This window comes from Eulemur rufifrons, chromosome 5, assembly GCF_041146395.1.
Source record: "Eulemur rufifrons isolate Redbay chromosome 5, OSU_ERuf_1, whole genome shotgun sequence".
NCBI lineage: Eukaryota > Metazoa > Chordata > Mammalia > Primates > Lemuridae > Eulemur > Eulemur rufifrons.
In genome coordinates this window covers 14140057-14166384 of record NC_090987.1, presented here as the reverse complement: position 1 = coordinate 14166384, position 26328 = coordinate 14140057, and the positions used below count along the sequence as shown (strand labels likewise).

The 26328-nt window shown below is 43.5% G+C and overlaps 1 protein-coding gene across 1 annotated transcript in view; it reads right to left on the bottom strand.

Annotated features, from left to right (window-relative positions):
- The window catches only part of ATP8B1 (ATPase phospholipid transporting 8B1), a 107819-nt gene that overhangs the window by 70313 nt on the left and 11178 nt on the right, over nucleotides 1-26328 (bottom strand). The window lies entirely within an intron of this gene.

The following is a 26328-nucleotide window of genomic DNA, read 5'->3' as shown; positions in this document are numbered from 1 at the left end:
AAACTATGGATGCATTTTTTTTTTGCTCTTCCACGTTCCCCCTTTGCCATAGACCAGACTTCAACTCCCATCTCCTGTAAAGTGAAAATGACTTTCTCAAATGCAATTGGACTCTAATGACAAAGAAAAATTACTCTTTAACCCTATTGTTATGAAAATACCATTTATAACTTTTATCCTACTATTATTAACACTATTATAAACTCATAACAATTAACATGGTACTAACCTGAAAAATTACTGCCAGATTAACATTTTTCTTTAGGTGAAGGCACATTCTAGAACTAAGTTGAGTCTTTTATCTAGGAAACGGAACTCACTTGTCATTGTTCCCTGTAGGTCTGGGAACTAGCAGGCTCTGGCTGAGTTGTCTAGAGGATTCTCTCCCTGCCACCAATCCCTCCACTTCCCACCCCACCTCCACACTCATCAACTGTCCATCAATAAATCAATGCCAGGGATACATTCCCAACAAGTGCAAATATAACTGGACTGAACTTGATTTTTTAACATATTCCTCCTGATTTCCTAGAGCTCTTTTTAAAAAGAAATGGAATTAGTGAAAGAATAAAAAGAAAAGCATCCAGGATAAATGAGGGGTTGAAATAGCCCATAAATCAGCATACCCAAGTAGATCAAGAGCGCCTGCATACTGCACAACTCAAGGAAAGCTACTAAAAAGCCTTTAAATGTCAGGTGGATTTGAACTTAAGACATCTGGAGCTAATTATAAACTTTTCAAAGCATGTTTAAAAACACTCTGAATAGACTGTGTTCTGATTTCCATAATGCCAGCCCTTCCAATATTTCAGAGTTGTGACGTACACTTCTCCTGGGATTTTTGTCAATGGAAAAGCAAGCTACACTCAAGATCCAAAGCTGGTGTTCTGGCCACAGAATAGGCCACGTCCAAGTTTACTCCTCAACTTGGCCAGCTTAGCCTATCAGTCCCTGGGCTCATCGCTGGCTATCACCCCAAGCCATACCCTGAGCCCACGCCTACTCTTTTCCTTCACCTTAGAGATCTGTCCATGGGGAATCGGTATCTTAGTGTGGCCTTATTTTCTGTGCAGGAGGTTTAGACTTTGGAAAACTAACAGTGATGTAGCTAACTGTGCATGTTTGCATCCACCACACAAGCATTTAGATATTATGAATGCTTGTTACGGTTTAAACATGAGCAACTTAGGCTATCACTAAGAAGGAATCATCTTGAATGGGACTTCAACGTTGCTGTTGAGATCAAATACAAAATATAATCACACTCACCACATTCTGAAATCAGAATCAATGACTCTCAAAGAAACGGCTGCCATAGGTCAGATGGCGGCGATCTGTGAGATTTTCACCTTGTCTTCTTCAAAAGCTATCAATAGATCAATTTCTGACATGCTGCATTATGGAAATTACTAGAGTTTCACATCTGCATTAGAAATTGGAGAGGCACTGTCTGCTCTGGCCCCGCCCACTGCAGGCTCCACCCACCCTCTGCCCACACACGGGGGGACACTCACAAGGGCGACCAGGCACCTTTATTCCTTTCCCAGATACTCAAGCCCCACCTGATAGCTCTGTCATTTACACTCAAACAATTTACTGCCAGAACCATTCTCTGCATTCTGCCTTGTATTGTGGTTGTTTTTGTCTCCAACAGAGAGCACATTCCAAAGGCTCAGGACCGTGCCCTACTGCTCCTATTTCCCAAGTGAGGCAGAATCAAGAAATGATTAAGGGTTCCTGTCTGAAGATTGACAAAGAGACAGACGGGGCTAAAATCCCTGCCCTACCACTTGCGTCTGGCAGGACCTTGGGCAAAGTATCCTTACTAAGCCTCCATTTCCCCATTTATGAAAGGAAGGTAGTGCCCACCTCTCAGGTCCTTGTGATGCTTAATCTCGGTCTCATGAAAAGCCCTTAGCAGAGTGCACAATATCTGAGGCTCAGATATCCACTGAATGGGGGATTCTAGTGATGCCTTTCATCAAAACTGCAGTAAGATACATAGATATGATAGAATTCATAACATTTTCCCCTCAATAAAACTTGGTTTATTATAAACTATTGTCAGCCTAGAATACTTGGGAATAAGGTTGTCACATATCATTAACATATTTCATTTACACAATGTCACTGAAAAGTAGATTTTTATTTAATGCTCTGCAATATATATCCACTGCCCAGAACAGCATCTGCCGCATAGTAGACCTTTAACAAAGAACTACCAAATGAAGAATCGAGCTCCGAGTTCAATATTGTATCTGGGTTCTCAGAAATCATGAGAGGTAGTGGAACCAGAACCGGATCTTAGTACCTGAGTCCAAATCTGTATACTTTCCCCTCCACCATATTGTCTCTCACTCCCGGGCAAGATTGCAGAGAATTATAACCATTTAAGACACTCTATATTTTCTAGATGAAAATAACTCAAGACAAGAGAGCAGAGCACTTATAAGACCCCAATTAAAACAAACCAAAAAAACTATCACTTGTGTCACCAAAGGAAGAGTTACAGCTAGTAACCACTTAAATGCAGATTTTCACTTTCCTCCAAGTATGCTTAACAAACAACCTTTATCATGGTATCAACAAGTAAAACAAACCAAATTTAAAAACCAGCATGAATGGAAAAAGGCATTGGCTGAGTTTGCTGTGAAATAATACGGGGGAGGAGGAAGTGGACAGAGGTAGAAATAATATTGGCCATGGCCATGAACAAGGGGGATTCATTATACTATTGTTTCTACTTTGATATATGTTTGAAATCTTCCTCAGTTAAAACAATGAAGCAAAAACCTATCCTTCAAATAAACTATGTATTAACATTAGGTCACTACTGTGTGCAGCACACGTGCCCTAACCCGTGACACAGGCTCGGAAGGGACCACGTGCTTTGTGCAGCCATTGGCGCCATCTTGAGAACTCAGATATTAAATAATCTTTTCATAGACCGGTGAAAGGAGATTCTTATTAAAAACGAAATACACCTGAACCTTTCACAAAATGAAAATGTCACAAGAAACTTTAACATTTTATAAATTAGGGCCACTCCATCTGTGTGGTACCCAAGAGGGCATATGTGCTCTTTGGATCAGCTGGAATGTTTAGCATTTACTTGTTTTTTGTGTATCATCATTGTTTTCTTTGAAGAATCAGTTTCAGCTCAAATACTGTTTCTACCCTTTATCACACTTAATTTTCCCCAATATGTGAGTGTTGTCATTACTCCCATTCCAAAGATGAGCAAACTGAGACCGAGAAAGGGTACATAGATTGCTCAGGTTCACACAGCTGATTACCGTAGGGCTGAAACCGGAACCAAGTCCAAATCCTCCAGCTGCCAAGGTCATTTCACTGTGCCATGATACAGCGCCCCGAGCTGACATTCTAGTGCAGTGGCAAAGAGCACAGGCTCCAGAAACCTCTGTGACCTCAGGAAGGATTATTAAGTAATATCACTGTTCCTCAGCTTACCATCTGTAAAATGAGTAAAATAACGGTGCCTGCCTTTCACGGCTGCTGCAAGGATGAAGTGCTCTGATATGTGCAAAGCTCCTGGAACAGGTCTTGACCCACAGGAAGGCACAATAAATATTAGCTGTTGTTATTCTCATGTGAGAGGATTAAACGCGAGGAGAAAAAACACATCACCACATTGACACTTCAGGAACAGCCGAGAAGTTACTACAGCCCATGCCCGGGCTCAAGTTTACCTCCGTGTGTTGAATCATTGATGGCAAGGGGAATACCTAGCTTGTAACCTACTGTGCTCAGGGTGCAGGAAAATGTCACCCTAGTAGTGAGAGAGACATTAAATATTTTACTCTGCCACCTGCTTAGAACAAAGCGGCCTCGGTGTATCCATTACCACCTTTTTCAGATCTCCCGAAACGTGTCACAAACCCCAAACTCTGGGATTTAAAGTAGAATATAAACCAAGCATCTAATAGTTAGTACCTTTGCATAATGAATAAATGTGGGATTTTTTAGAAAGTGTTATGTTTCAGAAATAGAAACTGTCATTACATCTGACACCTCTGCCACAATATCCGGCGTGTATCTTGCCAAAAAGAGACACGTTATACCGGCCAACCAAAAATAGTCCCGGGTTGTTTATCAACAATGTGTAATTGTGCATTGGAGAACCCAGAGCTGAATCTACTCATATTCGCGTGTCACACTCCCATCGGAATCGCCTTATTAAACTATTCTAATAGTAAAATTCATGCACTATATAACCATGGCAACATTTGGGGAGAGCAAGATTATAACAAGGACTGAATCTTCTAATTTTTTTCCCTACCAAGATAAAAAATCCTTGATAAAATGTCCTATGCTTTTGACAATTTCACATTGGCTGCTTATCTAGTTAATTTTTTATTATTTGCGTGTTTAATGATTGATTTACTCACCATCTGTGGGTCCCAGGCCAGTCTCCCTCCCTGGTCACCTGCTTGGCCTCACCTGTTTACACAGGCAAGCTCCCAAAGGGAGTTTCTAACTGTGTAAGAAGTAGAGAGGTGATCAATATTCAAATCATTTCCAGGCCTTAAAAATAGAGAATCCTATATTCTGTCATGTTCTCTATAGCGTCACAGCAGTGCTATTCTAATTCTACGCAATCCCCAATCATAACATAACAAACAGCACTGCCAGGAAGAGGCCGGGGCAGATAGCTGCAGAGAATTCTGCAGGTGCCCAGACAACGAGCTCCCATCCTCTGCCTGAATCACCTGTGAGATCTCCCGACCCCTGTGGGGGTACAGCCGACATCACCACCTGTAGCTGTGTGTTGTTAAGTTCACCAAAGATTTCCTTAAGTTTTAATTAGTTACGTTTAGAAATCTGTTGACTAAATTCAACATTAATAACATTAACAGCTATCTAACATTCTTTGTCATTGACACAAAAATGTCATTTGTAGTATTATTTTCCTTCCAATACAGGATCCAGTCTAGAATCAGGTGTTACTTTAAGTGGCCACGTCCTTTAATTCCTGCAAACTTTTTTTTTTTTTTTTTGAGACAGAGTCTCACTCTGTTGCCCGGGCTAGAGTGCCGTGGCATCAGCCTAGTTCACAGTAACCTCAAACTCCTGGGCTCAAGTGATCCTCCCTCCTGCCTCAGCCTCCCGGGTAGCTGGGACTACAGGCGCACTCCACCACAACTGGCTAATTTTTTCTATTTTTAGTAGAGATGGGGTCTCACGCTTGCTCAGGCTGGTCACAAACTCCTGAGCTCAAACGATCCTCCCGCTTTGGCCTCCCAGAGTGCTAGGATTACAGGCGTGAGCCACCACACCCGGCCTGCACGAAGCTAACAAGGAAATATAGCTATACTAGATCCTTCTCTTTGTTCACCAAGGTATTATATGTTGTAAAATCAAATTTTTAAAAGTCCAAAAATTGTTTCTAAAAAAGGGATCTATAACTAACAGAAATAGATACAATTCACACACTCAAAATCTGTACTTAATGATTTGTCCTAGAGAAAGCACTGAAAAGGATCGGTATGTCTAACTGGAATAACACGTTCTAGAATCAGTAGTCACTGAGCACCTTTGGTACTAAAAGTGGAAGAAGTCATAAAAAACAAAAAACCTTCACCTTCACAGATGGGCAACTTGCTAAAAAAGATTTTTTGAAAACAAAGGAAAATAGAGGATTAGCCTAACCAAAAGGGCAAGCTGAATCATCTGTGGTTTTAAGAGATCAAGGAAATGGTGCAAGCTATACTTCAAGGAATTTTTAGGTTCAAATGCAATGGCCTCTCTGAAGGCCCTTGAGATGACAGGGAGTGTGGAGAGAGACCCGTACTCCAGCCGAGCACGGCCACCGGTAGCTGTGTGGCCTCAGCCAGGCCACGTCCCCACGTGGGCTCAGGTCATCATCTGTCCGTGAGGGTGCCTGACCAGACCAGTGGTTCCCACTGCTTTTAACAACAACAGACTCTGCAGTCCGAACCCAGCCCTACTGACCCTGGAGTGGGGAACAGGGGAAGACTGTCCCTGAGTTTCTCCAGATGTCTGAGGTCCCTTCTGGCATTAAATTTCCTAATCCTATGAGATTTTACTTTTCCTAATTTTTAAAAAAATTAAGAGACTATTGAGTAGTTTTACGTTTACAGAAAAACTAAGTGGAAAGTACAGAGAATTCCCATATATCCCCTCAGCCCCTCCCTGTCTCCTGGTATTAACATGTTGCATTAGTGCGGTACCTTTCTTACAAGTGGTGAGCCAATATCTAAGTATTGTTAACTAAGGAGCATGGTTTATACTGGAGTTCACTCTCTGTGGTGTGCATCCCATGCAGTTTCACAAGTGTGTAATGACACGGATGTTTCCTAAAGATATCCTCCTTAAGGCTCACTCTCAAGCACGGGACACAGTAAAAGGCAGCAGGAGACGGGGAAAGGCTGTTTCTACCCATTGACCCCGACAAGTTAGGGCAAATGAAAGATATTGACATTGAACAGTGGTGCATGTGGCCAAATACCATAAACATGCACATCTACTTTTTTGCTTTTTTGTTTTTCCTTTTTAGCACTTGGACTATCTTCCCTACAGAGTATACTCTGTTACTTAAACTACCAACCCCACAAATAGTCCCTGATAATGTAATGTGCCTCACAGATATAAGTCACAGGTTCTGTGACTTTATAGCCTGGAGCAATTTTTTTTAAATCTAAGAGATGGCAACCAGATGTGGCTAGAGATCACTTCTCTTGATCCAGAGATAACTGGCCCTTGAAGTTCTAAGAAAGTCAGGGGTTCAAACACGGAGAATCTTAGTGAGGGAAAATGACACTCCTTGGACATACATTTTTGCAGTTATTCAGTTATTTCCTTAGCATAGATTCTAAGAATGGAATGGTTGTCAAAAAACTGTTCTCTAAAGATAGAGTTCTATTTCCACAAATTGTATCAGAAACTAGTAGTAATATTTTAACATTTTTCACGTAGTTTTTCATATTCCAATGAACATTTTTAAGTCTATTAGAACTAGATGGGACCAACGGATTTCTATGGAAATAAATAAATTCTATGGATTTTATTTCTCTTAATATAGCAACTTATCAGACAATAGGTACTCAGTGTTTAGGTTTTAATTGATCAAAGAAGTGCATTTAAGAAAGTTTGGCAAGCTTTCACTTTTTCTTCTTTTAAGCATTCTGTTTTCAAAAAACCCCAAACAAACTAGAAAATAAGCATTGGTGAGGATGTGGAGAAGTTGGAACCCTTGTGCATTGCCGGTGGGAATGTAAAATGGTGAAGTCACTGTGGAAAATAGTATCATGTCTCCTCAGAAAATTAAACATAGAATTACCATATGATCCAGCAATCTACTTCTGGATATATACCCCCAAAAGCAGGAATTTGAGCAGATATTTATACAGTATACTCATGTTCATAGCAGCACTTTTCACAACAGCAAAATGGTAGAAACAACTCAAATGCTCATCTGATAACCGGATAAGCAAAATGTGGGGTGCATATATTTATATACAATGAACTATATCATTCATCCTTAAAAAGGATATTCCGGCACCTGTTACAATGTGGATAAACTTTGAAGATGTTTTGCTAAGAGAAATAAGCAGTGACAAAAGGACAAGAACAGCACGATTCCACTTACATGAGGTACATAGAGTAGTCAAGTTCATAAAGACAGAAAGTAGAACAGTGGCTGCCAGGGGTTTCGGGGAGGGGGAAAGGGAGATGTTGACTGGGTACAGAGTTTCAGTCTGGGAAGATGAAGACGTTCTAAAGGTGGATGGTGGCGATGGCTGCACCACAAGGTGAATGCACTTAATGCCACAGAACCGTACAACTAAAAATGGTTAAGAAGGTAAGCTGTATGTCGAGTGTATTTTACCACAATAATAAAAAAAAAAGTACCCAGTTCTTCTTTTTCTCCTTTGGAGAAAGGAGACGAGATTTAAAATAGATTGCAGCTGACAAATTTCCTGACTAGACAGTTGTCAAAAGAATAACTGAAGTTTCCTCTCTGGAGGTTTCCCTGAGCCCCTGTCCCTCTGAGCCAGGCAGTGTGTAAAGGCTGGTGGCCAACAGCAAGTCACAGATCCCACCTTCATGGGGCTCAGGGTTCAGCTGAGTGGTTCTCAGACTTCAGCAGGTATCAAAATCCCCTGCAGGGCTTGTTAAACACAAATTGCTAGACCCCGCCCTCGGGATTTCTGATTCAGGAGGTCTGGACTGGGGCCTGAGAACTTGCGTTTCTATCTGGCTCCCAGGTGATGCTGCATCGGTCCAGGGACCGACCATCCTCTGAGCAGCTCTAGTGCAGGGGGAGGAACTGTAGGTAAAAGAGCAATTTCAACCAAGCATGGGAGGTGCTGCAATGGGGATCCACCTGGGGAGAGGCAAAGAGAGCCTTTTCCAGGGGAGGCGCCACAGGGACTGAGATCTGGGGGACATGTAGGAGTGAGCCAGGTGAGGGGAAGGGGCAGGGCATGCCAGGCAGTTGGGTCATATTTGCAGAGGTCTAGGGGTGGGAATGCACACAGCCTGTTCTTGGAATTGCAAATCTTCCCATGTCACGGGAAGCAGGAGGGTGACAGGGAAAGTGCTGAGTAAGGAAGGGCAAGGCAAAGCAGACCCCCAAATGGGGATGAAGGAGCCCACACCCGATCCTTAGAGCAGTGGGGAGCCAGACTTAGACAGGCTTTCAGCACGAAAGGATTGAAGCTCTAAGAACTGAGCGTAGCTCATCACCTCCCAGGTAGGGCATAGGTCCAGCAGAGTCACAGCCTGAGGGGCTGGAGAAGGGGGCAGAGGCACGAGTCCTTCTGATCTATAGTCCCCAAGGCCCAGGCCTTAGACTGGTACCGGTTTATGGACTGTTTAGGAACTGGGCCACACAGCAGGAGGTTAGTAGCCAGCAAGCCAGCAAAGCTTGATCTGTATTTACAGCCGCTCCTCATCGCTCACATCACTGCATAAGCTCCGCCTCCTGTCAGATCAGCAAACAGCAATAGATTCTCATAGGAGCGTGAATCCTACTTAAACTGTGCATGTGAGAGATCTCGATTTCGTGTTCCTTATGAGAATCTAATGCCTGACAATCTGAGGTGGAGCTGAGGCGGTGATGCTAGCACTAGGAAGCAGCTGCAAATACAGATTATCATTAGCAGAGAGGTTTGACTACACAATAACTGTAATGTGCTTGAATCATCCTGAAACCATGCCCCACACCCCCCTGGGTCCATGGAAAAATTGTCTTCCATGAAATCGGTCCCTGGTGCCAAAAAGGTTGGGGACCACTGCCTCTGATCCCGGGACCAACCCCCAGACCCAAGCTCTAGTTCCCCAGAAAGCCTCCTGCTGAATCACATGCTGTCAGGTGAGAACAGTCCAGGTCCACCTCAACTGCCACATGTGACTAATGCCTAGACACAGGACACTTTTATCATCCCAGAAAGTTCTATCAGACAGCAGTGGTCTAGGAAGTATGAGGAAGTATAAATAGGATTGGATCTAAGACTTGCCAGGTATTTTGGTTTTATTGAATTAAGCCAACAAGTAACTGGTTTGGGCCTTCATTCATGAAAACACATGCACAGAGCTCTAAATTGATTTTGTAAAAAATCTACAAGGTATAAAGCTAGACAATTGACAATTTCTTATAATAGCCAAGCTACAAATATCCTAAATATCACTTTTATGAATGCTTTTTCAAACCACTAAGAAGAATCCTAAAATCATCCTTATTTTCCAAAGCCATCCCTAAACCCCAAAAATAACTTGCCAAGAGAATTGAAGGAGGAAAACTATACCCCAGATTAAAGCTCTAAAAAGCCATTTTTACTATTTATATGCCAAAAAAAGCTAAGCTTTTAAAACTTTCTCTATTGTATAATTTACCTAAGTCAGTAGGATTAAAAATATTACATTGCTAATCCTTACACTAAGTTCTAAAAATAAAAGGCAAGAGATGGTTGTATGCCAAGTTGGTAAAAAAAACCCCACACTAAGGACAAAGTGGAAATCGATGCGAGGAGGAAATGAGTTATGCTTTAAAGCAAAACACACCCAGGACGAAGGTTTAACCTTCAGGCTGGCCATAAGAGCAATCATTTTAACCAGTTAAAAGGCCCAGGAATCACCCTCTTTAGAGAACAGAGGGGGAGAGGGAGGGAAGGAGGGAGGTAGACAAATGTTAGATTAAATGAATGAATGCAAGTCCAGGAAGCCAGAGGTGAGTGATAATTCCTACAAATAAAAATTCAGAGACGCTCAGGAAGGAGTTGACCAGCCTGGGTAGAAAGAGCCAATCCCCAGCCCCCACCCCTGAAGAATCAGGTGAGTGGGTTCCCAGCGAGAGAGACGAGTCCTTCCAGGCTGGCTGGGTGTTCTGGTCCTGATGCTGAGGGACAGGTGACTTTGGGAAGCATACTCAGGCAGGCCAGACACAGCCTCCTTGCTTCACAGTCTTCTAGCCCACGTGTGTTCAGGGCAGGGGCCCCTCAGAAAGAAAGAAGACCCCAGTGTCTGCATGGCTCGAAACCACTGGCAACTGCCCCTGGAGCCAGGCATCCTGCCTGCCCCCCCCATTACTCCCTGCTCGGCGCCATCTCTCTTCCTGGGTCTGCCCTGCCAGGAGAGGGGCATCAAGGTCTAATTGGCTCTTTCCACCCTGCTCTGTTAATAGACCCCTTCTCCTTGGGTTAAAATAAAACTAGTTCCTCTAGAGCCCTTCCAAGTATACCGTGGGCCTTTCCAACCCACCATGAGTAGAAGACCATTCATTCACCAAGTCCTGGTTTAGTTGAAATCAAGACCCAGCAAGAAACTCAGTGGAAGGCTCTGTGGGGTGCCGGGGAAGGTGAGAAACAGCCAGTCCTGCATTAAACCAGCAGGCCACTGGTTTGGGCCTTCATCCATGAAAACACACCCCCTCCAAATTGATTTTTAAAATGACCTCAGATGCCATTGGATTATCTCAAATGGCAGGAAACAGCCTGAGATGACCTGGGAGTAGACAGACGAGAGGGGTGTGGGAGAAGGAAATGCCCTCATCGGGAGTGCTGAGCCTGTGCTGTTCCAGATGCCAGCAAATGGCATTTATTCGTGATTCTGACTTAATAATGTGTTCATGACAACACTAGCTGGCATTTATCGAGCACTTGACACATATAAATGCACTTAAAGTGCACAAGGACCCATTGAGGAAGGTCTTGTTATTCTCATTTTATAAATGAAGACACTGAGGTCAAAAAACTTGCCATTGATACCCTACAAGCCCTGACGTGACCACAACACAATCTTTGCATGTAACAAAGTGACACATGTACTCCATAAATCTGTACAAGGAAAAACAAAAGTTTTTAATTGTAATTTAATTTAAATTAGACTAAAATTTTAGATTAAGATAGTGTATAAAATAGTGTCTGGTGTATTTTATATTAAAATAGAGCCCAGGGCTGGGCGCGGTGGCTCACGCCTGTAATCCTAGCACTCTGGGAGGCCGAGGCGGGTGGATTGCTCAAGGTCAGGAGTTCGAGACCAGCCTGAGCGAGACCCCGTCTCTACTAAAAATAGAAAGACATTATATGGACACCTAAAAATCTATATAGAAAAAATTAGCCGGGCATGGTGGCGCATGCCTGTAGTCCCAGCTACTCGGGAGGCTGAGGCAGTAGGATCGCTTAAGCCGAGGAGTCTGAGGTTGCTGTGAGCTAAGCTGACGCCACGGCACTCACTCTAGCCTGGGCAACAAAGTGAGACTCTGTCTCAACAACAAAAAAAAAATAGAGCCCAGATTCAAAGCCAGCCCGTCCGGCTCCAGCATCCTGTGCCTCATACCTAGAACCCCTTTTTCTTGCTCTCATGCAGAAGTACCTCAGCCTAGCAGACCTTCCTATGTGCCTACCCACCCAGGCTGCCAATAGGAATTGCATTCCGAGATTTCTTATTTCAGGAAGTTGTCTCAAATTGGACTGGATCTTTCCAGAGCAGTCCAGGAAATGCTCATTTGCCTGGAGAGGCCTGTGTTCCATATGAAATGGTGCCATGGAACTTAGTCACCAAGTGCAATGCTTCTGTCCAGCGTGGGGTCTTCCTCACTCCGTGAGATACGAGGCTCCTCCTACCTTCTCCATCCAGCCCACCATGAGAACAGGACACCCCTAGAGTCAAATTGTTGAGCCAAAAGCTCCAAAAAGGTAGAAATTGGCTAGAGGAGAAGAGGAGGTTGAGATGGGGACCTCAAGATGAACAGCAAGCGGGTGTGGGGTGGCTTGCCCACGGGGGGACATGCAAGGGACAGGTACACTGGAGCCTGCCTACTGCAGCAGACCCCAAGTTCCTGACAATACACCTCCAGGTGAAAACACGTCGACAAGTCCCAGTGTTATGGAGAGAGAACAGAAAAGGGACCACTAGACATGGGTTATTTACCATCCCCCTTCTCTATCTGGACTTAGATTTTTATCAGGAAGAATTTGAATTTAGTGCTGGTTGCAACTGATGCGAGAATTAAGTCTTTTTTCACAACTACCTCAAAAAATCAAAGTAGAGCTATTTCAGCAAAGAGTCAAACTACCTAGTTGGAGGGTCTGTGAATAGTCCGTCACACGTTCCGTCACAGGTTCCGTCACAGGTTCCGATGGTTTCTGTTAAGCATGACACAGTCTACCTCTGTCTGCACGGGGTGTGGTGCATCTATTACCAGACAATTCCCTCACTTCCTGACTTCTTCCTGATTTGCCTTCTTTTGTAATTTCTAAATAATCTGAGATCACCAGCTTTCCCTTACTCCAAAAAAGAAGCCTGAGGAGTTGTTTCTAGGCACCTGCACTTCAAAGGCCAAGGGCAGAGTTTCCTCTTTATCAAGTAATGAGCTGTCCGGGCACCTTGTGATTCACAGAGTGGCAGGGTGCTCTGGGCTGGTGCCTCCCATCTAAATTTTACTGGAATCCTTGATGTTGGAAACCAAAGAGCTGATCAGAACACATCTAGTTTCCAAAGATAGGAGTAGTATCAAACAAGATAAATTAGTTCTCCAGTAACATCAGGAAAAACCCAGGTAGCAGTGTTATGGGAACAACCAGAAAAACCACATTCAGAAGGCAGCACAGCCCAAGGCACGGAAACTCACCATGAATACCTGGGAGGAAACAAGCAGGCTAGCCATTATCACCACAGTTTTCATGACAAAAACAACAATCAACACACTGATTATTCGGAAGCATATTATAACCTTTGTATCCCAAAGAAGTATATTATCTTGGTTAATTGAACCTACAGGATACTTAGAAAATTCTCCCTAAAGTTATGCTAAAAACAAAAAAACTTCCCAAGCTTTCTGAGGTCAAACCTGTAATTTTGTTACTTATATGAGTGCTTTACAAAAGAGTTAAGATTAATCATAAGGAACAGGCCTCCAAAAATGTGAAATTCCACTGTTCCTCTCTTAACCCCAAAATTCAATGCAATAAACAAATTATTAGTTGTATATAAAGATATAAAGTATATACAAGTATATGAAGTATCTAAAGACATAAAGTATACGTAGTATATAAAGATTAATATATAAAAGGTACTAAGTATATACATGTGAAATATACATGTATATAAAGTATCTAAAGATAAATACATAAAAACGAATGAAATGGGCCCCATCCTCACACACTTGCAGTCGTCTATGCGGGAACAGTGGCACATACACACCCAACCATGGCATTCAACGTGACTGGAGCTAGAGGAGAATCCAGAGCAGAGAGCAGTCAATTACACCACACGGTTGGGGAGGAGAGAGAGCGGAGGGATGTTACTTGCATTGGACCCTGAAGTCACACGGGGCCACCATCAGGTTGGGAGATGACAAGTGGGGAGAGAAAGGCATCTGCACCTCAGGAGAGGAAGCCCTAGGAGCAAAGGTTCCCCAGCAGGGAAGCACCAGGATTTGTTCAGAGTTACTAAAGTGTGGACAGCTGGGGGTTGAGGAAGTTGGTGGTTGGAAGAGGAGGCCGGGAAGGCCTTGCACATTAGAGGCATTTGGAATTTGTGTGCTAAGCAAGGGGAGACCTTTTGAGGCTTCCCACGCACTGGGCAAATGTCTCCTGATTGCAGGACAGGTGCTCAGTTAGCTGCTGGTGAGCGACGTGGCTCCTGTCCTCAGGAAGCTTAAGCCCAGGGAAGGCAGGCGAGCATCTAGCCCACAGAAGTATTCCCATTGTGATGGAAAAGTAACAGGGACAATGAGGACACGGAACAGGGAAAAGGGGCTGGAAAATGTCCTGGGACATGCGAGTTGGGCCCCAAGGTTTGCAGCATCAGCAGAGGTGAGGAGGGGGAGCAGGGTGCAGGAACAAACGGCCTGGGGCCTCCAAGACAGGAACCGCCCTAATCAGATCTGCGTGTTAGAAATGCTAACCCTGACCTGGGACTCCAGAAAGAGATGGTGTCCATCTGTGTGGCCAGGACAAGATCGCAGAAAGTTCCTGCCATCCTCCAGCCGACAGAGGATGAAGGCGGAGGCTATTAAGGTGGGGCAGGCAGAGAGGATGGGATTTGCCGCAGAACTTTCAGAGGCAGAAGCAGCAGCAGTTTACAGCTCACTTCATCAGGGCAGGGGGGCTGGGAAGAAAAACACTAAGGAAGATACCCGGTTTCTAGCCTAGGCGCTGCTCTTACGCGACGCAGTGCAGGCAGCTGAACACTGAAACTGTTCTCAGTCTCACCTCATTTAGATACGCTTTGGCCCTACAGTCTACGTGGGCTTAGCATTTTGTTAAAGATGAGAGTGGTTATCCCGAACACTTCTACATTAGCAAAAGCAGCTAGATTTAAAATTTCACATCTCTACTCAAACATCACCAAAACTGAACCCCTCATTTTCGCTCTTTACCCCAGGCTTCCTCACTTCAGTAAAAGGCAACTCCATCCTTCCAGGTGCTCATGCTGAAAACCTAGAGTCAGGCTGGACTCATCTTCCCTCCCACTCTGCACCCAATCCATCTGCAAATCCTACGGGCTCTGGCCTTCCAAATGTTTCCAGAAGCTAAAACCTCTCCCCACCTCCCTGCTACCTGCCTGGCTGAGGTTCTGTTCTCTCACCTGGATTAGACGTAGCCCCAGACTCACCTGGAGTTAGGCTCGTCCCCTTCCGCCTAACTCCAATGCAGAGGGTGGACTGATTCTTTCAAAGGTAACGCAGACTGCCTTACTCTTCAGCTGGAACCCCACGATGGGTTCTCCTTTCTCTTGGAGTAAAACCCACAGTCTATCTGCTCTTTACCCCTCGGCCTCATCCCCACCACCCTCACACCTCACTTCCAGCCTCCCTGGCACCTCCCTGCCCCTGGGGTCATGCAGAGTCTATTCCTGTGCCTGGAACATTCTTCCCAGGTAACCACAAGGCTCACTCTCGCCTTCCTGTCTTATCTCAAATGTCACCTTTTTAAAGGGATCCGGCCAATCACCACTGTATTTACTTTGTTTTCCTTAGCACTTCCCATCTGCCAACAGACTTGAAAATTTATGATCTGTCTCTTCCCACCAGAATGTACACTCCCTGAGGGAAGGGATTTTTGCTTCTTTTCTTCAGATATATCCCCAGCACCTACAGTAGAGCCCAATACATGGCAAACATCTTATAGATATTTGTTGATTGAATGAAAGGTCACCTTATTAACAAGGCTCTGAGTCACCTGGACAAAATGATAAGCCCTCACTTCTTTTGCCCTTCATACTGATTCATTGTTTCTATTGCAGTTATCATCAACATGTGATACATATCGATACCACACGTTAGTGTGCTTATTCTGTCTCTCTACACAAGAGCGTGAGCTCCACGGGGACAGGGACTTTGTCTCTCCTCTCTGCTACATCCAGAGCACCCAGGGCAGTGCCTGGCATGTAGCAGGTGCTCAAATACTTGGCAGGGGTGTGGCGGCTGGAGTGGGGAGGGAGAAAGGAAAAGGGAAGGAAGGACAGAGGGAAGGAAGGACAGAGGGAAGGAAGGACAGAGGGAAGGAAGGACAGAAGGAAGGGAGGAAAAGGAAACAAGGAAGGAGGGAGGGATGAGAGACGGAAGGAAGGAATCCCCACTGCATATTATCAGGGTCACAAATGAGTGGCCTAAAATAAAGAAACATGAATTTGTTCTTCTACCAACAGCAAGTGATTCTGTCCGGAAGCAGTAAAAGAATCAAGCATTCATTTAAAATCTATTCATTCATGCATCGCTTTAGTCAAAATAAAAGGCAACGTGTAGTAATGATGCCAGGAAAAGTAGACGGTGCACTGGATTCCAATCAAAGAGAGCATGAGTCACTGAAAAACAGCCATCATCATTATTTGTAGGCAACTTTCTTCTGTAGTTTCTGAACAATAAGTAAAAAGGATTGGCCAATCTTGTTATTTGGCATAGCAAGCCAGGTGAGCATGCTGATTCAATTCTTTTGGAGCTGATACTACACATTAAGGAAACAAAACATCAATGTTCGGCTGGGTTCTGTCCAATTACTCTTTGCCTCCATTACGACTTGCCTGCATGACGCCTATAACTTTGAAGGTAATGACTGTAATGATAATGTCACCCCAAATTCATAAGTTGCCTTTCTTCTAAGGCATTTATTAGTCTTCATATACCCTATGAATTAGGCATCTGCTATTCTTGAAAGTTGTTTTAATTATCTGGTTTAATCATCTACACCTTGCAGAGAGGAAACTCAGATTCAAACAGGTAAACATGCGTGGCCGATGTCTCAGGCCAGGCAGGAGTGACTCTCATTCTGGCCTGGGACATCACCTGCACAATTAACAAGTCACCCAGATCTGCCCGCTGGGGTGGCAGAAAGGAGGAGAAGTAGAACAGCAAGCCCTTCTCTTTCCTCTTCATATCTGTTCTTAGAACTCATGTCCATCTAACCCAGAGTCACCTTAGATCTTTAAAGATGACCAGAAGCAAGTCATAAAAACAGTGCAATTTTTCACAATATGAAGGCTTCTTCGGGAGAAGTTGGCTAGAAAATAATGGGAGACAGAGCTGAAATAATTATCTGGGACATTTTCTAACCTGGAGAGTTATTGTCACTCTCCTTTCCCCAAAGGTCAACAAGATACACTTCACAATGGAAATGTCTCAAAAGCAGCTCATCTGGACGTTTTACAGACTCTCCTGCCCCAAGGCACGTGGATAAAGATGGTTTCCCTAAGTCCCACTCCTGCCCGATCATGATGTGACATGTTACCTTCCTTTCTCTCAAAAGGTTTTCCAACTGTTTCTTCAAATTCATTTCATATCTATTAAAAGTTGAGAGTGAAATCCAATGGCAGAAACTATGCCAGATTTCAATCTCTGAGCTATCTACCATACTCCTGACACAGGGAGTTGAGAGTCAAATCCCACTGTCATTTGTGTTGGGAAAATAAAGAAATATTTACACATTTGTAAATGCAAAGATGATCTCTAGAAGGTTAAGCAATAAACTGGCAATGGCTGGTGCCTTTGGGGAGGGGACCTAGGTAATTGGGACAAAAAGAGGCAGGAAGACTTAAGGTTGTACCATTTACATGTATTACTTATTCAAAAAAAGTAAACTAAAAACAAAACATGTGGGACAAAAATGGAAGCTTAGAAACTGTTTTTGTTGGAGCCTTTTATCAAGAAATAACAATGGTAATGGTTTCACGTCCTGACTTACCAGTGATGTTTGGCAATAGAGGAGCTTATTAGACAGTGAGCTCCCAAAGGCAGGGCAACTTCAATTGCATCTTAAATCTTTGCCCTTGTTTGGCTATTTACTACTGCCTAACAAACCCCCCCAAATTTAGCAGTTTAAAACACAAGTATTTATTATCTCAGTTACAATGGCTGGGCATGGCTCAGGGTCTCTCACAAGCCTCAAATCCAGGCATCAGCCAGGGCTACAGTCATTTGAAGTCTCATCTGGGAGAACCCACTTCCAAGCTCACCCACAGGGCTGCTGGCCAGAGGCCAACCTCAGCTCTGTCTCAAGTGTCTCTCCACCGGGTAGCTCACAACATGGTAACTGGCTTCTCTCAGAGCAAGAGAGCGTGAGCAAGAGAGACGTAGGGCCTTCTGGGTTCTAGCCTTGGAAGCAACATCCCATCACTGTGGCTGTGCTCTATTCATTAGAAGGTGTCACTAGGTCTAACCCCATCCGGAGGAGGATTGCCCAGAAACAGAAGCTGCCACAAATTATACCTAACGAGAATCGTGAGACAATTTAGCAGGGTCCCAGATTTGGTCAAAGGTAGTTTGAGAAAGCTTTCATGGAACAAACCTAAGTAGTAGCAGTAAAACGAAAACCAGAGAGAAATTACTTCACTCAAACCAGCCTCCAGAGAGGCAAAGAATTACCAGCACTCACAGGTTGAACTCAGTGGCTCCCAGAGCGGCAAAAATAAAATTCAAAATTAACTTTTACAATCCAAAGTTGGTCTCAGCTACGGCCTAATACCTTTAATTTTAGCAACACTGAACATGGTGTTTCTATCCTATTTTTGGTATGATTAATGACGAATTCTGAACTTGTGTAATAAAAGAAAAAATACTCCGGTATAATATTAAACATTCTCTTTCTGCTAAACTTATTACAAATCGCTGTGGCACATAAATGCTGGAGCTTAGAAGCTGAATAAGTCAACTAGCCTTGAGGTCTTAGTTTCTGATTCTCATAACATATTTGATTATTATAAATCTCAAATTTCACAAGTTTGTATAGGTAAAATTAGTTTGGGAGATGTCAATAGGTAACAAATTGTAAAAATCTGAAGTTGGAAAAAGATGAAGCAATTTTTTTTTTTTATCTTCTACTCACTTGAATATATCCTTGAAAAGATTAAGAAAACTTGTGAAAATTTTTTAAAAGTCCTTTTAAAATGAAACTGCATAAATTTACAGTTACTCTAAACTGAAGGTTTCCTGCCCGCCCCCCACCCCCCCCCAAAGTGAAGGTTTTACAGGAATTTCTCAATTTGAAAAAAAGGGCTTCTGGCCTGGCTCCCAATTGACTATGAACAGCTGTGGGGGACTTTCTGTTGTATGTTTATACATAGTAACAGCTTCGGGAATTTAACAATGAAATCTATGGTGGGCTGGCTTCCAGCTCAAGGCAGGCAGGGAGAGGAGAAGGAAAGGAAAGTCTCTAGGAAGATGGAGGGGAAGGGAGGGGAAGTCACAGTTACTTGACAATCAGGGTCGTGCAGAGTTTGGTTCTACTTAGCGCCAGAGATTTCATTTAAACCCCAGGAAATACACTTGCTTAATCCTTACATTTTGTAACCGTCAAAAATCTGATTGGCTTTAGCCAAAGACATTGCCCGATGGAAAAAAATCTGTATGGAGTATGTGGAAAAACTTCTCATTTTTCCTGTGGACCGTTTCTCACTAATGGAAGGAAGATGTGGTTTCATATTTCTTTTTTGTTTTCCCAGCTTGTTTACCCCTCCTCCTCCTCACCCCAGCTGATTAGGAAATGACTTCTAAGTGGTCAAGAGTCCACTCTCCACAGCCAAGTCCCTGATCCCATCACAATTTATACAAAAGGCGACTTCCTTGTCTCGGCCACGTGTGGGATGTTCCTGGCCTTGGCTGATGCCGGCTGTTCACACGGGGCTGCTTTCCATCAGCCAGATGTTTAAAACTCAAACGCAGACTGGAAGTCCATTTGCATAGCCACTGCCAGACAGGAGGACTCTCCCAGAGCACTGAGAAGTGGGCCCTAAATGCTAATCCACCTGCTTCAAAAATCACTGGAGGGGATGTGGGGGGGTGGGGGGAGGTTGGCTTCAAAAAGGGAAGGGACAGGACACAGGAATTTCTACTTTTTCAAAGTGTCCCAAGGTGATTTTTGATACTCAGTGGAAGTTTGAACATCTCAGTTACTGAAAAGTCAAGAATAAATGGCACACTCCCATATACAGAAAATTCCTCCATCACCTCAGATTTGCACATCTTAAAAAAGGCTCCAGATAATGTGAAATCCGTTTGTGTCTTGACTATAATATGGTTCTCTTAGGAGACAGATTTACCCTCCACGTGATAGCTGCCTCCAATTAATTCTAGTTTGTCTTTTCTGAAGATGCAGCGGCTGATGGGAAGCAGGGACGTTCCTACAGACGTGATGGGTGATAGAGAACACACCGTCCAGGCTAAGAATGCTCTACAGAGAGACCATTAAAAAACGTACAGATTACAGGGGAAAGAGGGCACCTGGCGGAATGCAGGCATGGACAAGATGATATTTCGGTGGCTTCACGTTTGACAAAAGTTCTAACATGCTTACTTTGAAACTGATGACAGGCACACAATGGGGTTGACACATGTGGTTTAACACATAGGTCTCTTCTATGTTTCTATTTCCTTGAATATTACAGAAAGGACAGTGGAGAGTAAGAACTTGAAAGATATCAAATATGCCTGGTAGATGCTGCCTCGAATGAAATAATAAAAGGCTCCCGAGAGTCACAAGAGACAGTATTAAAAAAATTAAGTACTGAAGACAATACAGACGTCATCTCCTCTGCCATACATCAAAGGGCACATGATGACAGAGATGGTGTCATTTCAATAACATTTCTGGTCTTCCCGTTCCCTACGTCCTTGCTACTCAGAGTGAGGTCTGCAGACCAGCAGCCTCTGCAGCACTGAAAGCTTGTTAGAAATGGAGAATTTCGCCACCAACCAAACCCAGAATCTACATTTCAACAAGACCCCCAGGAGATTCACATGCACGTTAATGTTTGAGAAGCCACTGGTCTACACTGTGGCAATTGACGCTTTCTGGATGGTCCCCATGCAGACATGATCAGAGACAAGACTGTCTTTAGCATCCATTTAATTTCAAGTGTTTCTCCCACCCACCCCAACTGGAACTTTTTATTATTTCCCAAGTCTGGGGAACCCCAAATCATTCTTCAAGATCATCCTCCAGGCTGGGTGTGGTGGCTCACACCTGTAATCCCAGCACTTTGGGAGGCCGAGGCGGGAGGATTGCTTGAGCCCAAAGTTGGAGAACAGCCTGGGCAACATAGTGAGACCCCCATCTCTACCAAAAAAAAAATTCACGCTCTAGTGGAATCCCTTCTTGGGAACCTTCCTGAGCACCCCTCTGCCCCCATGGCCTTGCGTTTCACACCACCCCTCCCTCACCACCTCAGCTAGTCTCCCTTCACTCACTCAGGCAGCCACTGCTCCCACTAATGTTCCTCTAACATTATCTAACAGCAAGCTCCAGCCACTGTCACCAGTGAGCAAGACAGACGTGATTTCTCCTCAGAAAGCATCTATGCTTTGGCCGGGCACAGTGGCTCACGCCTATAATCCTAGCACTCTGGGAGGCAGAGGCAGGAAGATTGCTTGAAGAGGACCAGCCTAAGCAAGAACAAGACCCCATCTCTACTAAAAATGGAAAAAATTAGCTGGGCAACTAAAAAAAAAAAATAGAAAAAATTAGCCACTCATGGTGGTGCACACTTGTAGTCCCAGCTACTAGGGAGTCTGAGGCAGGAGGATTGCTTGAGCCCAGCAGTTTGAGGTTGCTGTGAGCTAGACTGATGTCACAGCACTCTAGCTTGGGCAACAGATTGAGACTCTGTCTCAAAAAAAAAAAAAAAAAAAAAATCTTCGCTCATGGGGACAGCGCACCAGTAATCTCACAGATAAATAAAGGGTTACACTCTGATGAGTACAAAAAAAGAGCAGAGAGCATCACCTGGGAGGGATCTATCTTACCTGGGATGGTCAGAGAACACTCTGAGGAAATGATACTTGAGCCAAAAGGCAAAAGATAAGGAAGATCCATTCAGAGGAAAGAACTCGTCATGCCTCAGAGACTGCAACAGGACCAGGACAAGAACGGAATCAATGGGAGGAAGCAAGCTCAGAGCCAGCCAGGAGGAAGCCGGCATTGTGACTGCCATGGTGAGCTACAGACAGGTGCTGCAGCTGGTGCCGGCAAGACCCAGGGTCTGGGAGGCTGCTCGGGGTTGGGGCAGGGGGTGGGAAGATGGTGGCTGGAACCCAGTGGATGGCAATGGAGACAGAGGTGACCAGGTGATCAAGGTCTTCCGGAGGTAGAAGCAACAGATCTTAGAGATGGATGGTACAGTTTGGGAAAGAAAGGGGTCGAAGTTCAAGTCCAGGTTTCTGGCTTAAGCACCAGCAAGAGAGGAGTCATCTTCTCAACTGGTGGGGGAGTTCAGTGCTCCAATGTGCTGTGTGGGGGGTACATGGGACACAAACCTCGTGGAGTGAGGAACGTGCCTGGGACCGAGTCCTGCAGAGCTCCAGCATTTTAAAAGGATTCCTGTCCATGCTTTAGGGCATGACATCTCAACCTCAACACTGTTGACACTTTGGTGGGACACTTTGTTGTGGGGACTGTCCCGGGCATTGTAGGATGTTTGGAGGCATCCCTGGCCTCAATCACTAGATGCCAGTAACATCCTCTGAGTTGTGACAACTTAAAATGCCTCCTGGGGGGCAAAAATTGCCTTAGTTGATTAGGTTAGGGATATTTTAGCAAAGGCCTTAATAAACTAGTGCCTGTCTTCTATCTCAAAAAGTTCCCAGGCAAGCCAGAGTTCCACAAACCATTTCAACTTTCTCACCTTCTGGTTTTATTGACAAGCACCGAAAATTGATTGACTAAAACCAGACCCAGAATTAAGCTTGACTTTGCTCCATCTGGGAAACAATTGGAGTTATACTAACCCTAAAATACTCTTAAGATCTTGAAAACTCTTTATCCTTTGTCTTCTGGCAATAATATAAATCCAAAATAGAACAGCAAGTGAATATAGGTGTTAGATGTTTTCTCCCCTGGAGTTAAATATTTCATAGCTCAGAGTTACAGTCTTTCTTTCCAAGTACCATCTGTAAAAAGATCTCTAACCCAGACCAAGATGTCACAAGAGTCCATTTTTCCTGAGTAGGCATGTTAACTAAAAAGAAAAATCCTTGTTGTTTTATGGCATTTCCAAAGCATGGCAATATATACCAAAAGTTGGTGTAAAAATCTTAAAATATCTATTTTTGTTTATGACTATTTTACTAAGTTATAAGGTCCCAGAACGTGGTTATTCTCCTCTGGCAGCTCACTGAAGGAATGAAAGCCATACAATTCACTCAGTTAAGTCACAGTGGAATCTTTTTATGGCAGTCACTACAAAAACAGCCAGGAATGACTGGTTCAATGTTGTTCAATGCCTTCTCGCTCATAAATCATGCCTTTAATAATGGCAGCTAATGCTGGTGCCTATCAGTGTGGAAAAGGAACGTCTCTGACTTCACTATTTACTGTGTAATTATAGAGCTACAATTTAAGCACCGTGCTGGGGGCTGGGCTACAACAAGAGAGCCTTGCCAAGGTGCTATTCTCACCAGGTGGCCATTAGCCGAAACACAGGCAAGTAGACCAGCAATTACAATATAGCTCAGGGATGCCACACCCTGGGCCCACATCTGTCCTGCTTCTCACCTGCTCAAGGTGACAACACACCCTTTCCTGCCATGACTGGACATTACCTTGAAATCTTATTCATCAAAAACCTCAAGACCAGTGGTTCTCAACCTGGAGCAGGCATCGGAATCACCTGGAAGTTCTGTGAAGACACAGATTGCTGGGTCCTGGCCCCAGGGCTTCTGAGTAAGTCTGGGGTGCAGCAATCCTGTGCTGATGTGGCTGGTCCTGGGACCATACTTTGAAAACCAGTGTCCAGGTAACAACCACTGATCAAGCCAGGCTGGAACGTGAAATAATCCCTAGCTACCGTCTCTAAGATGGCACCATCCATGCTAGGATGGCGAGGCACAGGCAGCTACTGGAACAAGGGAGGGGCCCTTCACTTTGGCCTGGTAGGGACAAAGAATCAGGAAGCCTTCCAGGAGGAAGTAGCACCTGGTCAGCAGGTAAAGGGAAGAGGGAAAAGAGTCGCAGGTGAAGAATACAGCATGCGCGGGGACCCTGACACAGGGAACACGCTCTGCCCCAGTAGAATTCTAGGTAAAAGGGGAATGATATTTGAAATCAACAAAGGTTAGCAGAAGCAACTGCACCATTAACCTAAGAATGAAAATATTCCTTTTCTATTAAAAATATTTTGATAATCAAATATCTCATTGTCATCCTTTTTTCCTTTTGCACTGAATCCTTTTCTCTTTAAACAAGAGTGTTTGCTTCAAAAGAGAGTCTATCACAAAGCTAGGACTATTAAATACTAATAATCCTGCAATTTTAATGTCATTACTGTGGATATGTGCAAACATAGGCTGCTCAGTCTAAAAATGGTATTTGAAACAGTCCAGGAAACAAGAAATTAAACAAAAATCCTAGGATCATCTTTTATGTGTGGACCAGCTGGGGCCAGGGCAGGGGAGGGGAGAACCCTGCCCTGTTTAACATAAACAGGGAAGTCAGAGCTGAAAATTTTGCTGGGTATCTTCTGATATAAGCCCCTTTATTTCAGTAATGAAATGTGTTCTTCTAATGGTTCATGAACACTAGGAACACAAAAAAATGTTAAAGAGAGTTAAAAAAAAAAATCAAGTTTTTTTTTTTTTAGTACAAAGGAGAGATGCTGTCATCCTTGTTACCTCTAGTAAGAAGTGTTGAAATACAGCCAGAGGATAATACTGACTTTGAACATGGTGGAACAGAAAAATGACTGCTAATAACTTACAGCTTAGACAAATTCCAGAGTATACAAAGACTGCTGCACAGGATGTTTTAATACAAATATTTAAAAGATTTAAAAATAATTATTCAAATGTAAAATTTTGAAGACAAACTTTGTAATATTCATATTAAATTCTAAGGATATTCTGGACTGGAAATCATCACATAATGCCTAAGACAATGTGGCGAACAGTATTTTGTCAGCAAATAAATTGTACTTTAGTTCTCACAATGGTTGCCAATCTTTATACACCTTTAGTCCTTTGCCAAGTGCAATTGAAACCGTTTTATGCTTACTGATTTCCTTATGACATACACAAAAGAACCTAACAGATGACATATTTCATCTGGTTAAAAAAAAAAAAAAAATGGGCAGAAGAGTTGCATCTAGAACACTAAAGGCAGGTAGCACGGGGTCCGCTATGCCGTTTCCTCTTGTCATTTTGGTTCAGTCCCCATCATGAACTTCTTTTTCAAAACTGTTTTGAGAGTCTTATTGATTGCTCACCTTTACTGTTTTTAACTTTAAGAAAGTCTCTTCATTTAAAAATGCTCTGAAGTTGGTCGAGCCTCAATGGTTAGGTACATGAATGCCGATATTTTTCCCGAAGATTTAACATCTTTCAAAATAGCGAAAACAACCTTTAAAAAGGTCTCATTTGAAAGTTTATAAACCTTCTGCAAGGACCGACAGTATCCACCGTGCAGGCATAACAGTACTGTATAAAAGTGAACATGGAATGAACAAAACAGAACCTATCAGAAATGCATTATGCTTCATTGTCATCGAAACCCACAATGCTTGAAATTATTTTACAACCTATCAATGTGAAAAATTAGAAACTTAGGACAAATGAAACTAGGAAGAGTCAGGAAATTACAATAGTAAGGCATCCTATCAAACATCAGGTCCATCTAGTGAAGGGGGAAGAAACTTGAGCTTAGAAAAGGAACTGCTCACCCCTGAACTGAGAGTCAGGAAAGGAGTGTCCCAACCCGGTTACTGCCCCTGCCCGCGCCCCCAAACCCTGCTTCCCCCTGGGTTTCTCCTCTGTTCCATGGGGCTAATGCCGCCAACCTCCAAATGAGAAGATTTTAAAACTATGAAGTGATCCAAAAATGTAAAGAATTGATGTCTTTAGCCAAGGTCAAACATGACTCACCAGAGCTGACATCCCCTGAGCCTGCCTGAGGCCTGCTGCCCCCTGGGCTGCTGTTTATTATAATGCAAATCACAGATGTTCATTAAAGACTGGAAAACATCACAACACAACCATTTTGAAAGACTGGGGGTGGGGAATCAATCGTCCTCTCACCCCCTCCCCCAAATAAAACAAAATGCTTAGAAGACCCAGGAGTTGTTATAAGGAGCTTGAATATACAGAGAGTCCCCAAATTACAGAAAGTTTTGTGTTCTAGAAGAACATTTCTGGGTGGAGTTGCCAGAAAAAATACAGGACATGCAGTTAAATTTGACTTTTAGATAAACAACACATAATTTTTAATATAAGTCAGTTCCAAAGACCACATAGGACATACTCATACTAAAAAAATTATTCATTGTTTATCTGAGATTCCAACTGAACTGTGTATCCTGTATTTTTATCTGCTAAATCTGGCAACCCTATCTCTGGGTCATTTGGACCAAATTTCCAGCCTTCAG